Source organism: Manacus vitellinus, unplaced genomic scaffold (genome assembly GCF_001715985.3).
Source record: "Manacus vitellinus isolate BGI_N305 unplaced genomic scaffold, ASM171598v3 scaffold_9_pilon, whole genome shotgun sequence".
NCBI classification, from domain to species: Eukaryota; Metazoa; Chordata; class Aves; order Passeriformes; family Pipridae; genus Manacus; species Manacus vitellinus.
Genome location: NW_021940917.1, coordinates 11,619,698 through 11,639,467, shown reverse-complemented (window position 1 = coordinate 11,639,467; position 19,770 = coordinate 11,619,698). Strand labels below are relative to the sequence as shown.

The 19,770-nt window shown below is 37.5% G+C and overlaps 1 protein-coding gene across 2 annotated transcripts in view; it reads left to right on the top strand.

The window, feature by feature from the left end:
- The first annotated feature begins 6,165 nt into the window (after positions 1–6,165).
- LINGO2 (leucine rich repeat and Ig domain containing 2) overlaps positions 6,166–19,770 on the top strand; it is a 162,315-nt gene continuing 148,710 nt past the window's right edge. For both annotated transcript variants that reach the window (XR_001922374.2, XM_018086187.2), the window contains exon 1: positions 6,166–6,335. The gene's annotated coding sequence lies outside the window, so the exon portion shown is untranslated. The remainder of the gene's footprint in view (positions 6,336–19,770) is intronic.

The window sequence follows — 19,770 nt, the reverse complement described above, 5'->3', positions numbered from 1 at the left end:
TTTCCCAGTAGTATTATGTAACAACTCGCTGTATGTATTCCCTGTGATGTTATTTATCCTTCATGGGGCCTGGGCTGAGATTATAATTTTGTTTTAATTCTAGTATTGGTTTATGATATGATAGTGTCACTGGTCATGAAACTCATCCAGTATGGGTGTTCGGTATTGCAGTCACTCTGAACTTTGGGAGTCATCTGTTGGAAACTATTAATAATTACACCTTTTGTGTTCTCTTCTTGGAGAACCAACCTATGGGGGCACAATATCTTCCTACATTTTCCTTCCTTCCTTCCTACATTTTCCTTCCTTCCTTCTTCCCTCCCTCCCTTCCTTTTTCCTCCAGGGGGATTACAGTAGTTTTAGAGAATATTAAAGATTTTTAATATCTTTTGAATACCCTTGAAAACAAACTGGTCATTTTGCTAGAATCCAGTATGCTTCTGAATATAGATCAGGTCTTATTTACAACATTGAACTTTGTTTCGCCTTACACTATGGCTTCAAAAAGTCCACCAAACCATAAGAAAAGATCATGATGGTACCATCACAGTACTTTCTATTCTTAAAGTTCCCAGTCTCTGTTCTAGCACCTTTTAACTTTCTTTGTTTTATTTGCTATGCTACCTCTGTAATCCTCTCTGTCACAAACCTACTGAAAGAATTGAAAATTCAGTACCAACATTTAAAACAAGTCATCAGAACTGATGTTTACTGCATCTGTGTTCTTTTCTCTCCCCTAGCTCTTTTTTCCCATGCTTTACCTGTGCTCTTGATTTAAAAGATAAACCCTTGGGTCAGTTAATGGTTCATACCATTTATGCAGTGTGATACAGCATGAAACTCCTGTTATGCTGTCCTCTTTTCCATTAGCACTGCTAAAAAAAAATACGATAAATAATAGAGGGAGAGAGGAATAGCTCCCCACAGATTATACAGAACAAGCCAAGGAGCAGTTCTCCACATCTCTCGTTTCTTTCTTCAGTGAGACCAGGGCATAGTCATGACATTGAAAAGCAAGACTGGCAAACTGCTAATACACCGCACTTAACAGTGTAATTCTCAAACCTGAATGGGATTTCAGGCCATCAGAGAGTCTGAGCTCCCAGGGTACACAGAAATGGCAGAGTGCTGTCACCAGTAATATCATAAAGCCTTATATGTAGAAACTGGATTCCGCTTCAATCAAACATACCTGAACAAAGAGAGTTCAAAACATAGCCACTTTATTTATTTATTTTGTTTTCACAATGGTGGAAATGCAATAGAATGTGTAGGTTTGTTGTGGCTTTGCTTTTTTGATTTTACCAGCCTCTGTTAAGAAGCACACTATTAGGTATTTTTTCTGCGGGGTTATGCTTTTAAAAGTATCCTCCAGACTATCTTTACTGTCTCTCCAGTGTTATTACCTCAATTAACTTTCAAAAATTGGACTGCAGTAATGGTAAAAATTATCAAGTAGAGAACATAATTGATGTTAAATATTAAACCTGTCTACTTAAATAGGGTTCGGGGGGGGGGGTTAGATATAGTGGCTTGTTCTTCTTCTGCAGATTCTTTATTTAAATGCCAGTTTTGATGAATGCCTGTGACTTCAAAAGTCACATCTAATATTATTGCACTAAAACCACTGTCTTAGCAGAGTAGGAACAAAATAAGCTTTTTTTTTTTTACTTTCGTAAAACAGTATGCTGTTACAACACAGTTTAAGCTGATATGTCTCAAGGTACTGTGAAGTAAATAGAAGTTGTTGATCATTTCTTTCATTCTTTCAACCATTTTATAGGACTTCATGGAATTACAGAATGGATGAGGATGGCAGAGCTCTCTGGACACAATCTAGTTCAGTGTCCCTGCTCAAAGCAGGATCAGCTAAAGTAGATTGTGAAGGAGATTTTACAGTTAGATTTTTAATATCTGCAAGGATGACAACTCCACAGTCTCCTGGGCAACCTACTCCAGTGTTCAAACAACCTCACAGTAAAAATTGTTTTCTTGTGTTCAGACAGAATTTCATTTATTCCAGTTTGTGATTGTGTCTTGTCTTACCATTTGGCACTACTGCAGAGTTTAACTTCACCTTCTTCATTCCCTTCTGATATGTGTTTATACACATTGATAAGATCCCACTGAACTTTTTTTCTCTGAGATAAACAGTCCCAGTCACTGTTAGTCATTCCTCACATGAGAGATGCTCCAGTCCATCACCTTCTTGGCACTGTGCTGAAGTTGCTCTAGTATGTCCGTGTCAGTTGTATTGGAGAGAGCAGAGCTGTGCACAGCCCTCCAGGACTGTCTCACCAGGTATGAGCAGCGGGGAGGGACCAGCCTCTATCTGCAAGCAACACCCCTCCTGATTCAGACCCTCTTCTTTACTCCAGTGTCAGCGCATTGGAATATGGTCAGTTTGTCTCCCAGGATCTCCAGGTTCTTCTCTCCAGACCCGGTTGCTAGCCAGTTAATCCCCAGCATGCACTGACTCTTAAAGTGTCATTCCTCCCCAGTTTACATTTCCCTTTGTTGAACTTCATGAAGTTTCTGTTGACCACTGCTGCAGCCTGTTGACACTCCTCTAAATGGCAATACATCCATCTGATGTATTAACCCCTCCTTCCTGTTTTGTGTCATCTTCAAATTACTGAAGTTGAGCTCTTTCCTGTTTTCCAGGTCTTCAAAAATGACTTAAAGGGTGTTGGCCCCAGCGTCCACCCCTGAGGTGAACCAATAGTGATTTCTTATGGACCTTGGGCTACTGACCAAAATACTTTCAGCAGTTTAAACAATTTTCAGTACACTGTAGTATGTGCTTATCTAACCCATTTTTCATCTGTTTGTACATGGGGATATTATGGGAAACAATGATTAAAATTTTAATGAAGTTGGGGTAAACAACATCCACTGCTCTCCCTTCATCTGCCAAGGTCATCATCCCATCATATAAAAAATGCAAGTTTTGCTGAATGTCTATGACTTCAAAAGCTAATATTATTTCATATCATATCCCCTCCATAAATCTATGATGACTACTCACAATGAACTTCTTATCATTTATGGATTTGGAAAAGATTTCCAGGATTCTTTATTTCATTTGCTTATAGTTCCCTAGATACTCCTTCTTACAAGTCTTGAAGATAGGTGTGATCTTTACATTCTCCTACTCTTTAGGGTCGTCTCTTGTGAGCATCCTGTCAGGCCTCTTGCACTGGTATCGTCCTCCACCAAGGATAACTCTTCATTCTCTTCATTGCTCCAGACATTTCCTCTGATCTCGTGGGTTTTAGATTCCTGAAGACTCCTCTTGCCAGTAAAACATGAGGATGAAGAAGGCGCCAAGTCAGACTTTACTGTGTTCTTTGTCGTGAGAGCCCCTTACCCATTTGAACATAGGCCCACACTTTCCCGAGTTTTCTATTTACTAATAATCTACTCGTTGAAGCCTGTCTTGTTGCCTTTCAAATCCCTCGACAGATATAACCTCAGATGGGCTTTTGCTGTCCTAACCCTATTCCTGCGCCCTCTGAGAGTGTGCCTGCTTTCACTTTCTGCACGCTTTCTTCTTATATTTGCTTTTAGTAAGGAGTTAATCTATCAAGACCTCTCACTCACCTGTATTTAACTTCTGCATGTGGTGATGGACCACCCCTGTGCTGGGGGGAGATGGTCCTTGAAAATCAATCAGCTTTTGCCCCCAAAAAGCAATGAAAAAAGAGTGAACACAGGTGGATCTGCTCAAGAATTCTTCAGAAAATGACAAGAAAAGTAATTCCTAAATAATAAAGGATTTTATTTTTACTGTTCAGAATAATCTAGATTTAATTTATGAGTCTTGTATACAGTCTACTCCATATTCTTTGTCACATTCTGTAGGTGTGTGTAAATTGTTTTTAAAGAACTGGCCTATGTTTCACATTCAACTCCAGCTTTTACTCAGGTAGGATGAAAGGAGGCTTTGGAACTTTCTGAAGGAGAAATCTTCCTCTGTGTTGTCCCAAACTAGCAGGTGATCTCCATTGGTTAGCACAGATATGTGGATTTGGGTTAGCATGTTTTCAGGAATTCTGCCTTTTCCTCCATCACTGGTATTTAGAGGCAAGTACCCGCTGGCTTAGATACTGTTCCTGACTACTTTTCTACTTCAGATTCTCCTAGTTTTAAGGAGTTTTCTCTTTCTTCAGAGAAGTGATTGGTCAAGACCAGGCATCAGTTCTTGTCTTAATAATCATTTCAGCCCTGTTTCCCTTATTCTGACTCAGAAACGCCACCTCTCTGTGGTATTAGCAAATTCTAGTTTCTGGAGATCTTGACCTTTATCCAGCTGATTTATCCCTTGATCATATTACCTTCCGTCTTTCTCACATTAAAGATCAAAGCTGTTTCAATTTGGTCATACAATCCTGATGCATTGAAATCTGAAATCTTAGTTAATCTTCCTCTTTACACTGTAAGATACAAAAATACCACACAATTATATATAATTATCCTGAGTATTTAACTTTGGTCATACACAACCTAGCTGATTCTGAGAATTTTATGGCAACAATTGAATAAAACTTTTCCATTGTCTTTCTAGGAGATATTCATAAAGCCTTTACTTTTTATCTAGACTCCTCTACGTGTCTATGATATTACATTTCTGAGAAAACTTCCTTGTTGCCTTACCAGAGGTGTTACTATGGAAATCACAAAAAAAGAAAAGCACCCTTTCCCATGTATTTTGAGTTCTGTAGTAGATATATTCTAGACATATTAGTGTCTTCCTTCCTCTATCTTGCTAAAATTCATTTCTGTGTCTGGTCGTGGAGACCCATGCACCAGCCAGTGATCTATCTGCACTGGATTGGATGAAGACATTCCATCCGTATCTCAAAACAATCTATTCACTTGATTTTCAAAGTATGTTCCACTAATCTTTCACATTTCCTGCATTCATCTGACCTGGTGTATAATGAGAGATGGTATTGTAATTCCTGATCCTAGTGAAGTACATTCATAAAATCCCGGATATCGTTGATCTTCCATTCGAAGTGACTGATGATAAATTTTGCATGATAGGAAACTGTTTTTAATGGTTATGCATCATGCTTCAGATGCACTGAACTATCACTTCACAACTGGGCTAAGTACAATCTTGTATCTTTTTTAGAAATACCTTCAGTTTGTGCAACTTTTAGAAAAACTGCTAATGATGGATGAAGACTGAACAACAGATAATCCACTTGTCTAACAAATTCTGAGATGCCATACTGTATGCTAACTACTGAAACACCTTGCAAAATTAGACAAGAACTTTACTGGTGTTTTATTTCTGCTATTTCTCAGTATGGATTCTTTTTTTCTTACATACATAGGTATTACCCTAGCTCTCACCCCTGTGCATGTATTTTCCTGCTCCATATTAAAACTCATATGCAGTACTTGTAAAAAGGGGACATTCAGAATTTTGGGGATGTTTAAGAGTAGTGCTCTGTCACTCTATAAATTTCAATAGGGACTGAAATAAGAAGTTAATATTATTAAGAAAAACCCTGTTCAATGTATCTTCTGCATGGACTGACCATTATCTGATTGCCACCTGGTACTCTCCATGATATCTTAAAAAATTCTAAATTTCCCTGTCTTCATTATAAACATCTTGTAATATGACACCTGAATTCTTTATTTGTTTATATGCCTTTTCTCATTAAAGAGAAGACCATGGTACTGGTGTGAGTTTGCATTGCATCTGGTTACATGTTACATTTTTCTATTAAAGAAAGATACTGTAAAAAATGGTACTCAACAAAGTTCTTATGGAATGCTAGCTATAATGTTAGTGAAATCTTTCCATGACCTTTCTCAGATAAGATTCTCTTTGGTTCAGAAGAAGATATTCATTTTTGAATTTGTATAAAAAAGGACTTACAGGTTTATGTATGAAAAGATTTAATTTTTAAAAAAGATAAATACTATGTTTTAATCCTGACAGTTTTATTGGATCAATAAGAACAACAGAGCTGCATATTCAGCAAAAACATGTTGCCTGGATCATGAACTTCTCAGTCTCTGTCTTGTTTACCAGGGGATATTTATGGCTTTATACTCCTTTATAATGTCGTCACTGATTAAGTGCTCATGTTTCCTTATCCTAAGACGTGGTTGAGTATATTTCAATAAAAATGTAAGAATATCTGTGTTTTCCAGGTTCATTTCAAGCATTCTGAGTGTGGTGCTGTGAGAGATGCTGTTGTCTATGAGAGGCTGGGATTATCATGATCAAGTGCTGTATTTTGATTTCATCCAGTGGCTGAGAGATTTGTGGGGTAAAGAGGAAGTACTGGACTTTTAAAAGTATTAAACAGGTAAGCCTATTGAAATAGATTGGGGTGGTTTTTTGACAGTTTTCAGGCTTCTTTCAATTGCAGGTTCTATTTAACTGCTTCCTCCCCCCAAAAAAAAAAAATAATCTGTATTTCACAACTCCAAATGACTTGCAATTTCAGTTCTACACAGCTTCAATTTCAGTTCTATACAGCTCTTTATTTTGTGCAGTAAGCTCTTTTCTTTACAGAAAACACGATTTTTACAGAAGGAAACTGACCTTTCCTTACCTTGTGATAGCAAGAAGAATCTCTGTTATACCCAGTAGCATATCACTACTGTGAAAGCAAAAATGTAAATAATTAGGCTAACAGAGAAATTTAGTGACTTCTATTGCAAGCTGTTACCTGTTACCTGTGTGAATTTTGGGGTTGATTGCCTGCTTATTTCAAGGGGGTTTTACCATAATATTTTGTTTTATTATTAGATATTGAGAATTCTCTTTCATCTCTAAGTAAGATACGTGTTTAAACAATCCATTTCATTCCTTAGAGCAATTTGTAGAAACTAATTGACCTAATATAAAGCAATTTGGTATGGGTAGATTTAAACAAAGTCCAAAGAACAAAAGTCTGCCTTGTCTGACTTCGATGGATGTTTCATGAAAAAGTGAGGAGAGCATGAACAGTTTATATTTCTTTCTTTTTTTTTACTGTATGTTGCTGTAGTTTTTATCTTTTCAAGTCAAAATCTTAGAAACTATGCAGGAACATGGTGCTCTAGTAAAAACTAAACGGCTGAATTGAGACTATTTCCTGAATTGAGTATCAATCACCTTATGGTTGATTAAGGTAGATCATATTCATGTTTTCATTTTTTTTCTTGGTAAAGAATAAGGAGTGATATTTAACAAAAATATTCAAAACTGTCTTGGAGTGTGTCTAGGGCAGCAGTAGATACTGATGCACAAATTCCAGTCTTATGCCAATGTGAATTGTACCTTGTAAATGTACAGTTTGGCTGAGGAAACAATAAAGCAATGTTCTGGTGACACTGTACCTTGTCATCCGGACTGTGCAACTTCTCATGGGTAAAGTTCAGCTTAGACATAAGTACAGAAAAACTGTCTTCACGTTCATTTCTCCAGACTTCTGGGTTCAGAGTACACTCAAATAGATGCAGGTCACCTATATCTATATCATCTATATCTATATCACAGCTGCACTCTCATTGTGCTCTGCCTGTTTTCAAAACAAATATTTTCAATGGAATTATTCTGGTAACAGGAAAAATATGTTTTATTGACCACTTAGTGCTGCAAGTGACTTCAAAACTAGTGATTTGAGGCATAGATTTTTTAAAAAATATTTTTACCAAATCACATTCTGTAAAAAAAAAAAAAAAGGGGGGGGGGGAAAACAGGGGACCAGTGACTAAAAAAAGGTGACTAACATTTCACAAACCAAAGACAGTGCTGCAACTCATCTTTGAGATACAAAATTGGGGAATTTTAATGCTAATATAGAGTGATAAAAAAGAAATGTGTTTAAAAATAGAATTTTATATTGGATTGTGTTTCTAGTTTCACATTATTTTCCTGTAGAAACCTACAGTCTGGTATAATATTCTTTTCATATGTCTATATTTCTCATGGTAGCTTTGTTCTGATGACATTAATGCAGAGTTGAAATCAACTGTTGAATCAGGATTGTTTATGCTTTACTAATATTTATCTCCTTAAGACTCAGATTTTTATCCATTTTTGAAAGAAATTGTTTGCAGTATTTAATTGAAGGGTTACCTATTAAATAGAAGTCGACAATGATAACACTGTTGATCATAGTTCAAAGCTTTAGGACTGTGTGGTACGTGGAACACAAGGAGTAAATGAAAATTAAATCCTTATTTTGCCTTTCAGAAAGTATTGCTTTTTCTTTATGCTGTCCCTCATTTGTAGAAGTGTTTTGTAGTCTGTACTGTAAAAACTAAGTACACTTAAAACGTTGTTACGTTTGTTATCTCAATAAGGGTTCAAATTTTTCACTGTTTGCATCAAAAGATACCCTTTGTTTCCAGCTGCATAGCTTTCCATGATACTCTGCTGACGGAATAAATGGGCAGAAAATTAGGAGCTCTACAAACCGCTTGTGGGAGGAAACCTTTCTCAAAAGACTTAAGATGAATTATTAGCCAATGAAAACTTTTTGCTAAATTAAGAACTGTCATGGCTTCCAAATCTGTCATGGTTTTCTGTGCTCTACAAAACCTTTCCCTTCAAACTTTATCCTTAGAGTTTTTGGGGTTTTTTTGTTATGGGGTTTTGTTGTTGTTGTTGGGTTGTTTGGGGGTTTTTTGGTTGGTTGGTTTGGTTTGGTTTTTGTTTGGGGGTGAGGGTTGTTTGTTTTGTTTGAGGTTTTTCATTTGTTTTGGATTTGGTTTGGGTTGGGTTGAGGTTTTTTTGGGGGGGTGGTTTTGCTTGTTGTTTGTTATTTTGTTATGAACTTACAAAAAAAATTCAAGAAGCAGTGAGAAAATTACCTGTCAAATCAAGAACTTCTTATTTCCCTCTCAAATTCTGTGTAGTGGCACTATGCACTTGGTATCCCATCAAGGTCCAGCGCTCTTTTAGGTATTGGAGAACTAGAGGGAGAACATAAACAATCCTAGTCACCTAATGAACAGATCAGATATTTTTGTAAGACACTCTTTTCAGTTCATGGAAGCTGAAAGCAACTCCTCAAACAGTAAAAATAAAGCACTGTTTTTTACAGGTTTACTGTTTTGGGGGGATTTCCATAGTTTTACTTTGGTTTAATAGCAGTATTTCTAGTGTATGGGAGGTAAAGGCTTTGTCAGGAAATTTAAATTCTGGTTTTAAGTTCTTATGGTAAAGTTATAAACTGATTCCACCAAGCCTAGCTCAGACTATCTTATTCTGTTTAAAACAAATACTATACACCTTTTTAAGTTTCCACCTAACAGAAGTTTAAATATAATACTAATATACATGTCAAACTCATAATATTTCCATGAGTATTAACAAAAAAATTAAAACATTCCAAAAGGTTCATATCATGAAAGCTTTGCATTTACCATTCACAAAAAAGTTGAATGTGATATGCAAACCAGGTGACGATGCTGTGCTTTCTGCAAAGACCTGGGGACAATTATGTGTTTTAGTTCTGGAGACTTTACATGACTGATGATAACACCACATCCTTTCTTCAGGGTCATTATGGATGTGCAATAGACTGATAACTTCATGTTAATCTAAGGCTGTTTACAGTAGTCTACTCACAAAATGAAGCAAGAAGTGAGCATATCTGGGAGTTCAGGCAGGTACTGATCAAGTTTTTGACTGCTCATGTGATCTACTGAGTATATTTTGAACTTAACAGTCTCAGTGCTGTTCCTACAACTTTGCTTCTTTTTGATTTTTTTCTCCCCTCATTCTTTCCATATTTTGAAATTAAGGTATTTTTGATTATTTTCTTAAGCAACGTGTGATTTTTTAATTTAATTTAGAGTCTGTTGTCATCTTGGAATAAAAGACTCCTAAACTATGTAAATATTTGAAAAGATAATGCTCATTTCTATCTAAGGCATTCTGTGATTTGCAGTGGCAGACAAAGGAACTTAAAAGATTGAGTTTTAAGAATCAGAAGGCAAATAAAATGAAACTTAAAACCTTTATATTTTTTATTTTTAATTCTCATTATGTTGTTAGTTACATCTTTTGATTTGTGACTCCTAAACTATATAATGCTTTCTGAAAGAAAACAAATTTCTATAAATCTTTTTTCCTTTCCATTTGAGGTCAGGCAATTAATTTTACTAGATTTTTTTTTTCATAATTCTTATAGGGAAAATCTATTTACATAGTTAAATCGGGGAAAGATTATTCAATAAACTTCTGAGAAAAAAAAAAGTATTGCTTTTCCTGTGTGAATGCTAAGGGAACAGGACTCATACTTTACTGAACCTTTAATTAATATACTGTCTCACTGGAAAATGAAGGATGATTTCTTCCTCTTTTTTTTTTTCTCTTCTATTCCTCTGTCCCTCTTCAATTCTTTAACAGATTTTTCTGCATCTCATAGTTTATGATGTAAGCTAAGGGATTGTGTTGGCAGGGATGCTCTCTGGCTCCCCAAGTGGGAAATAAGTGAGTATGCTGTCACGGGAAGGTGTGAAAAGGGCCGGGAGGAGGAATAAAAGGAAAAGAAAGCTAATTTAATGCCTTCCATTAAGTCTTTAAACGAAAATGGAAAAGTGAAAGGCTGAGGAAGGATTCCACAATATGAGGAAAGAAAGTTTTGACCAAATAAGAAAGCAGTCTCAATCTATTCCCTGGAATAGGGGACAGGGACAATGTGGACAAAAAAGTCAGAAGTCATCTCTGAATATGGCCCATTAAGACTGTCTCTTTACACTGGTTGCCCCGACTGTTGTGCAGCACGGGCACTGAGCATGTACAGCAGGCAAATCAAGAGATGCAGCTCTAACTCAGCCTTCCCAAGAGCTACACAGAGATCAGACCTGCTCCTATCTGCTCTTTTAGGAGATCCTTCTCCCTGAAGGTCAGACAAGCATAAATTTCATACAGCTTGGTCAGCTTCATCTGCTAATGTGAAAAAGCAAAGATTAGGTGGTGCTAAGAATAGTGCATAATGGAACTGTTCATTTCTCTTCTTTGCACTCTAGACTGTCAACCCCATTGGGTCTTTACTGACCATAGATTACCTAAATACAACTTTGCACAATGGGCCACCCAGAATGGGTCAATATACAGAGATTTTATGTCTTAAAACTCACTCCCATACGCTTTTGTAAAAATGAAATCTCATAATCCTTTCTCAAATTTATGTTTCAATTAAAAACAAAATCTCTTCTTCTGAACTTTATTTCTCTTATTCAGTTTCTATCCCTCAGGTTTTATCCTTCTATTCATAATTTTATCACCTCATCAATCAATAAATTACAATTGTCTAGCAAGTACAGCAGGCAGACAACAGAAATCAAATGTACCAAACACCATGATGCTTGCTAATAAAAAAAATGACCTCCTAGGGAAAGTTACAAAAATTGTTTTGTTACAGAGGATCTTACAAAAATATGAGACAAAGAAAACACAGATACAGAGAAAGGCTTAGGGTGATCGTGAGTGTGTCAACACAATTATCCTGTTGCTGAGAAGGAGCTAAAGCTCCATAACACTGACTTTTTCAATATAGTCTTACCTGTCACAAATCAAGGTGCAGACGAAAAGAGGAAATTATACACTTAAAGGTACAATTTATACAAAGTATAAATTTTTATACAAAGTATAAATTGTACAATGTATACATTATACATTGATCAGATTAACAAACAAGGATCTGAATCTTAGCCTTCTTTTAGTATTTTCCAAGTTTTTTTGAAATCTGTAAACCCTTTTAAATGTTCATCACTTCACAGAAATAGATAAATGGAAAAGAAGTGAAAAAAATTAAAAAAAAAAAAAAAAAGGAAAGAAACTAAAAAGTGGAACCCAGTGTCAAAAGAAGTGCCAAGTTGTTTGAGTAATTCCTTCTAGTTCCCAACCCTTTGCTACACAATGTGTGGACACATAAAAATTGATATAAAGGCCTCATCTTATTTCTCCTTTTTCTCAGAGTATCCTACCTGGGTTAGATTGCTATCTTACCATAGGCACATTCAAAAAAAGGTCCAGTCTTTTTCAAGGACATTTCTGTATATAACAATAGTTCAGGCTATAACCTGATTGTCTGGGGATTTTGTCAAATTCAAATGGCACTTTGAACTTTCTGTCTTTACAATTCCATGATTTTATAGTTCAAGTTTTATGAAAGTTTGCTCTTCTCCTCTTATTGACTGATCTGTTGTGGCATTGTAAAGAAACATGTACTTGCACATATCCAAGGTTGTGAGAGCATCATCCTGTGAAGAGATGTCAGTGAACAAGGGACTATCTTGGTGTGATGTAGCTTGCTATTCAAGTTGGGGGCAGTTCAATGCAGATTGGAAAAGAAAACATACTTAGCAGTCAGAGTACATTGAGGTATGAAGCTCCTAAACTAGATGTGCACGATATCTCACAGTCTGTCAAATAAATAGTATATATTTTAAGAACTCTCTAAATTAGCATTGAAAATGACACATTTTAGCAGCTTCAGATGAGCTGTCCAAGTCTGTTGAATAATATCCATCCTTTCTTCCTGCAAAAAGACAGAAGGTAGAATGGAAATCTTTTAATATATAATAATACAATAAAATGACCTTTAAAGTGTCCTCTTCATCCTCTCTAGCTTGACAAGTGAAATTTTACATCTCTTGTATCAAATTCAGTATTCAGAAGGTTTTATGAGTGAAAATAACTTCCTGTGAAAAGCTGAAACAATATTAATAATGTAATTTTTAATATTGCATTGCAATTTTTTTAAAACCTATGAATTCAGGGAAATGTATTTGTTATTAATATTATTAAATATCTCTCTTATTTGTGAAAGTTAAGATCAAAGCTATAAGATACTATAAGATGTTAGTGCATAAGACATTATATATGATGTCCACTGAACAACTATATTTTTTTCAAGTATTTATATTTCAGTCATTCAAATAAGATTTAAGTGATGTTTCTAGAAACTTCAGGCTAGGATCTGACACTGTTGGTATCCTTGAAAATTACTTTACTGCATGGATTGCTGCAATTAAATTGGAAGCAGCAGACTACAATAAGATAATGCTAGTCATCGTATCAAATAGCCATTCATCATGAACAGTAGCATGTATTTAGTATTAATAGAGTTCAGAATCATAGGATCCTCTTTTTAATGAGGTATATTCAAGGAATGAGAGATCAAAGAAGTATTTTGATAATGGTATTCACCTCTATTTCTGTAGAACCAACTTAAGACATAACTGAAACTAGATGTGCCTTTTATTTGGTATATGTATATTTTATATACTCATATGAACATCTTTCTACATGGTTCGTGTATGGAGAAAACTGTATTCAAATGCCAGCACTACAGTTTTAGAAATTCTGCCTACAGACTATATATATGTATACATATACAGAAGATAGATTTATTTAAGTGATGGCGCGAACTTCGACTTCCCCTGTGAACTCTTTGTGTTATAGTAAGAACCACGTTTGCAATTGAAAGAAAAAGTAATGATTCATTGTAACTGATTCCATCAGATTACTCTTATTCTGACTTTCCTGTGGTAGTTTTTCTTCTAGCAAAGTAGATGAGCATGTTGAATTTTTCTTTGTATTTGGGAATGTATTCTGCTCTCTGTTAGTTCCACTGCTGCTTTATATACTGGGGAGAAGCACCTCTGGAGTTTCTCCAAAGGTAAAAGCTGCTCCAAAGATAATCTAGAGTGTTCTGTGAGTTGATCTTGTCTGGGTGACAGACACTCACCCAGGCACTCTCTGACTCTTCCTCCTCAACTGGACAGGGTGGGAAAATGAAATAAAAAACTCATAGTTTGATATAAACACAGGGAGATCACTTGCCAACTACAGTCATGGACAAAAAAAGATTCAACTTGGGAAAGATCGGTTTCTTTTATTGACATTTTAAAATAGAATAGAATAGAATAGAATAGAATAGAATAGAATAGAATAGAATAGAATAGAATAGAACAGAATAGGCAGAAATAAAGACGAAATTAAAGCCCTCATCCCCCTCTCTCCATCCACCACACCACCACACCCACCATCTTCCCAGGCTCAACTTCACTCCTCTGTGCCCAAATCTTCTACCTCCTCTCCAAGTGGTGCACTCTTCACATTGTTCCCCAGCTTCAAAACAGGATACAGTCCCAGTCCTCTGTGAATCCTCTCCACAGAGTATAGTCCTCCAGAAATGGACTGCTCCAGAAAGGTTCCCCCACCAACCACAATTTCTTCCCAAAGCCCTACTCCTGTATGGACTCCTCTCTAGAGGCTGCAGCTCCTGCCAGGAACCTGTTCCAGCACAATCTTTCTACAGGATCATAGGCTCCTTAAGGCATACCCTTGCTATGGCATGGGGTCTCCACAGGCTGAAGGTGGATATCTACTCCACCGAACAACCTGCATCACCATGGTCTTCTCCAGGGGCTGTCAGGGAATTTCTTCTCCAGCATCTGGAGTGTCTCCTCCTCCCACTCTTTTTCCGACCTTGGTATCTAAAGGGCTGTTTCACATTTTCTCACTCCTCTCTGTCACATCATGTGTACAGAATTTTTCTTTTGCCCTTTCTTAGGTAAGTTATCGCAGAGGCAACACCAACATTATGACTGATGGCCTCAGCAGTGACCAAAGATGGGTCCACTTTTCAGTCTGCTGGAACAGGCAGTGTTCGGCACGTGAGCCCACATTCTGCTCACAGAGGCTTCCCCAGCAGCTCCCCAGCCACCAAAATATTGACACTTAAATAGAATGAAAACTTTACTGAGTTGTAATGTAACACAGATCATAGTCATCCTTGAAAACTGAAAACATTAGGAAGAAAGAAGAAAACAGCACAGGTGACAACTTTTTAATTCACTAAGAACATGAGAGAATAAGAAATTCCTTTTCTGAATCTCTTTACAACCCACCCCTGAAGGTGAGGGGTCGTGATAATCCCCTGTGGCAGAGTAGAGTGAAACTACACTGAATAATCAGCGTTTATAAATACATATATATATGTAGGACTTATTTTTGACCAATTTGGCTGCAATGGAAAGGAGATATGTAAACATTTTTGCTAATATCTATAGAAATATAGCAGTATAAAAGCATAATGTATAAGGAATTAATAAATTAAGATAATGTATAAGGAAAAGAAAGAAAGAGAGAGAAAGAATGAAAGTAGAAAGGTTGAAGTGATTGTCACAGTCTTGATCCATCAGGGGTGGGGGAAGCCCAAAAAACACAGAATTCACTGGGTTAATATAAGTTCAGGTTTATGTGGGAACACCTAGGTACCTCCCCTTTGTAGGGGGTGGAGCTTTACCCTGTGTCTTGCAACACTGTGCATCATGCACAGTCCTCTGGTGGAAGGCTCCAGCAATGAGTCTTGGGGTGCTTTGGGGGTCCTTGATGGTTTATGACACCTACTAAAACCTGAGAGCTGCCTCTCATGGCAGCATAGTTGAGCCAGTTATACCCCATCAGAAGGCATGAATACCTTCACATCTACATGTGGATGTCCCAGTGTCTCTCCTGGAGGGGAGTTTTGCAACTGAGACAATTGTGTAAGGGAGGACACTGGCAGGATGAAAAGCACTGTCCCGTGTCTGCAGGGTCTGCTTCTTATCAGCCTCTGGTGGTGAGTGCTCACCCCCTCTCTCCTATGTGGATCAGAGGTTTTGTCACCACGCACCCAAAACCCTCCTCTCCTTCAGCTGTGTGTGTGGGGGGGTGTGTGTCAACCTGGCCCCAGCAAAGCACCCTGCTATGTGTGCAAATGGCTCATTGTTTGAGTCATTGAACATTAACATTTCAGTCTGTCACAGAAATATTGGTAGGATACATATTATATAATTTTTATAATTTTATGTAAAATACCAGTTGATCTGCATTTCGAAAGAGGATGACAAATTCTTTCAAACTGGAGATAATACATTTAGAAGCTTTCAGGCATCTTAGTAATACAGGGTACAGAAGTCATTAACTCCTTAAATGAAAATAAATATATAAATAATAATAATAAATAATAAATATCCATTCAGAGAAAAGAAAATCACTGGACTTAGTATTTCTTAGTTATAAATGTTTAAAAAAATGAACCCTGGTTTCTCGGCACTGCTGGATTAACAGCTGGACTCAATCTTTAAGTTATTTTCCAATCTAAACCTTAATATGTCATCTACTTAGATTTCCATAAGGCCTTTACATGCTTCCACACACCATCCTTATCTCCAAATTGGAGAGATATGGATTTGAAGGGTGCAGTGTTCAATGGATAAGAAATTGGATTGATGGACACAGACAGAGAGTTGTGGTTAATGGCTCTAATCCAGGTGGAAGGCAGGTGACAAGTGCTGTCCCTCAAGGCTCTGTCTTGGAGCCAGTGCTTTTCAGTATTTTCATCAATGACATAGGCAGTGGGATTTAGTGCATGCTCAGCAAGTTTGCAGATGACATAGAGATGAGTGGTGCAGTTGACACAACAGAAGGAAGGGATGTCATACAGGGGAACCTGGACAAGCTTGAGAAGTAGGTCCATGGGAAACTCGTGAAGTTAAACAAATCCAAGTGCAATATGCTATAAACCAGTTGGGGCAATCCTAGGCATGAGCAGACTGGGAGGTGAACTTACTGAGAGCAACCCTACAGAGAAGGACTTGGAGGTTCCAGTGAATGAAAAGCTGGACATGAGCTGGCAACATGCACTTGCTGCTCAGAAAGCTAGTTGTATCATAGGCTGCATTAAAAGGAGTGTGACCAGCAGATCAAGGGAAGGGATTCTTCCACTTTAATCTGCCCTCCTGAGACTCACCTAGAGTACTGTTTTCAGCTCTGGGGTCCTCAGCCCAGGAAATACCTAGACCTGTTAGAGTTGTCCCAGAGGAGGGCCACAAAGATGATCAAGGGGCTGGAGCACCTCTCTTGCAGAGACAGGCTAAGAGAGCTGTGAGAGCTGTGGTGAGGCACTGGAACAGATTGTCCAAAGAAATTGTGGATGTCCTATCTCTGAAAGGATTGAAGACCAGTTTGGACGGGGGCTCCGAGGAACGTGATCTAGTGGGTGGCATCCTGCTCACTGTGGAGTGGTTGGAATGATGCAGTCTTTAAGATACCTTCCAAACAAAAACATTCTATGATTTTAAATGATTCTATGATTCTTTAAGTCTTTTCATTTTGTAAAGTGGGACAACTGATAAAGAAATGCATGGGTTTTAACCTCACGAAATATAAGACCAGTGAACGACATTTCTTGTCTTTAGAGGAAAAAAGCAGAGGGATTGTGTAAATTCCAGCTTGAGGTTGCTTATTATGCTTCATCTCAACATAGGCATAATTTCTTCTAGGTTTCTTTGATCTTTCTTTGTTTACCTCAGGTCATTTCAAGAGTAATACTTGAAATGCTTCAGTCCACTGGAAAAGCAATGTTGTGAATTTTTGCTGCTGCACAGATTTTCTTAGAGCTGAAGCTGTACTGCAGTGTCTAAGACAAGCAGACACAGCCCATGCTCTATAACTGGAGGCAGAAGAGGGTGAGAAGGCTAATCCTGTCCAGTTAAGAATAGCTGCCAACATGGAGTCATTACTTCTATAGACATCTACTCTGTTCTTTCTCAAGCCCCACTACTTCAGGAGAAGCACATTTTAACCATGCATTGTGTAGGATCACTCTAACTCTTTTTTTTTCTTTTTTGTTATTATTAATAACGTGACATTTTCAAATGCTAATCAATGTATGTGTTTACCACTACCCAGATTTTACATAGTCAGTGCAAACTGACCTTTCTACTGTGAAATAAACAGTTGGGAACAGGAGTTTTGGGTTGTCTCCCAGCACATGAAATCTTTCATAAGATTCAAGAACAGCTGCTTAAGTAAAATCTTCTGATATGGAATAGCATTAAGCCAGTCACGGATACTTTAAGCAAGGGCAGGAATTGATTCTTTTTCTTGCCTCCAATGGTCTCAAAACCTTCCTCATCTCCATTGAACATCAGTAGTGCTAAAATGACATCAAGCACGTGGACACTCATGCATAGTTTCACTACTGTTTTGCCACAAGCAAGGTGTGACCCAGAACGAAGTGGCTTTAACTCACTTTTATAGCTGTGACCCAATCCTCTGTTTTGACTCTATTCTCTGCCACACATTAGCTGTGTGATCTTAGATTTATTACATTGTCTCACTGAGCCTCATGCCCTGTCTGTCAAACACTGGTAATGGTGCTTCTTGGCTCCCATATCTGTCAGGTTTGTTTTGATGGCAGGCAATTTGGAGAGTGGACTGTTGGGCACAGCACCCGTACAGCATTTAGCATGACAGTAGAACACTATCTGAAATCTTGCATGCTTCTGGAGTGCCACCTGTAAAGAGTGATATGTAATAAATCTTCCTAAACCTTCCCAGAGGACTTGCCTTTTCTATTTCATCTTAAGTAGAGGCAGTGAAGGCACTGACATTTAGTAGGAAAGACAAAGTTTCTATCTGTAGAGTGAGCAAAAAGAGGTGCATTTTTCTCAGTCTAGTGTGCATCAGAGTCTAGTGGCTCAGAGGATTGACTTTTCTGGGTTGAAGGGCAGTTTATTTTCAAGGCTCATTCAACCTTGGCCTCTCAGCCATGGTTGCAATCAAAGATGTCTATCAGCATTAGCTGTAATTGTTTTATGATAGAGAACTGGAATGAGGCCACCAATTCATTTCCTATAGGCCACAAAGCAGACATCTAATTGTCACAATTTTCAGTCATTGCTGACCTCAGGCAATTTCATGCCGTTATCTGGAGGTTAAAAGCTCCCCATATCATTACCTGGCAATAAAGCCATCTATGCCTTTGAATTCTCATTTCCTAAAAGATCTTTGGTCTGCCTACACTTCCTCATGGGCTTACAGCAGCTGCTGGTCCCAGAACAGAGAAGTCACTGGCAACATCCAGGTTTAACCAGTCCAGCTGCCACCTGTCCTTATGCACAGCTGATTTTCACTGTGTGGCCTGAGGAACCACAGTGGTTTTAAACCAGCTGAATCTTACCCAAAGAGAGAGCCAATATTTACAAAAACATTCCAAAAAGTAACTGCAAAGGTTTTATTGCTGTTCTGGGGACTGTTATCCCAGAAGCATAGAGAGCATTAGCAGGCCCCTTTCCATTAACTCCATATTAATTTGATAGTAACTTGATATTGGCTTGATATTGCATTTGGAAGCATTTACTATTTTGGGAGTGAGGGTCAGGCCATGGGTTTTGTATAGGTGTTTGGTTTGTTGTTTGTTTGTTTCTTCTCATAGTGAAATGTTTGCTGAATGGTTGCATTTACATTTCAGTTTTCCATTTTACTTAGAAAGGTGATTGAAAGACTCATAGAAAATTTCACTCTGAGAGAGAGTCTTGCAGATAACCCATGATATTGTCTTCTTCTTTACAGTTCCTCTACTGCATTTGTATGATGCAGCTATCAAGATTTCCTAAACCAAATTTAACTGTTTTTAAAGGTAGAAATGCTGGTATCTCTGGCTTTATTTACTAGTATTTTATCACAAAAAGAGATCCAAGAAAATGGAAAAGTTTGAGAAGGAAGATGTGCTATTGTGGAAATAAATATAGTTCGATTTGAGCTTCTAATTATTTTGGATAAAAAGACAGACTGTAGTTGACATTATATTTTCAATTTTTCTGTAACAGGTAAAAAGAATTCAAACATATTCATAGAATTATAATATGGCTTGGGTTGGAAGGGACCTAAAGATCATCTTATTCCAAGCCCCTTGTCATGGGCAGGGACATCTTTCACTAGACCAGATTGCTCAGAGCTCC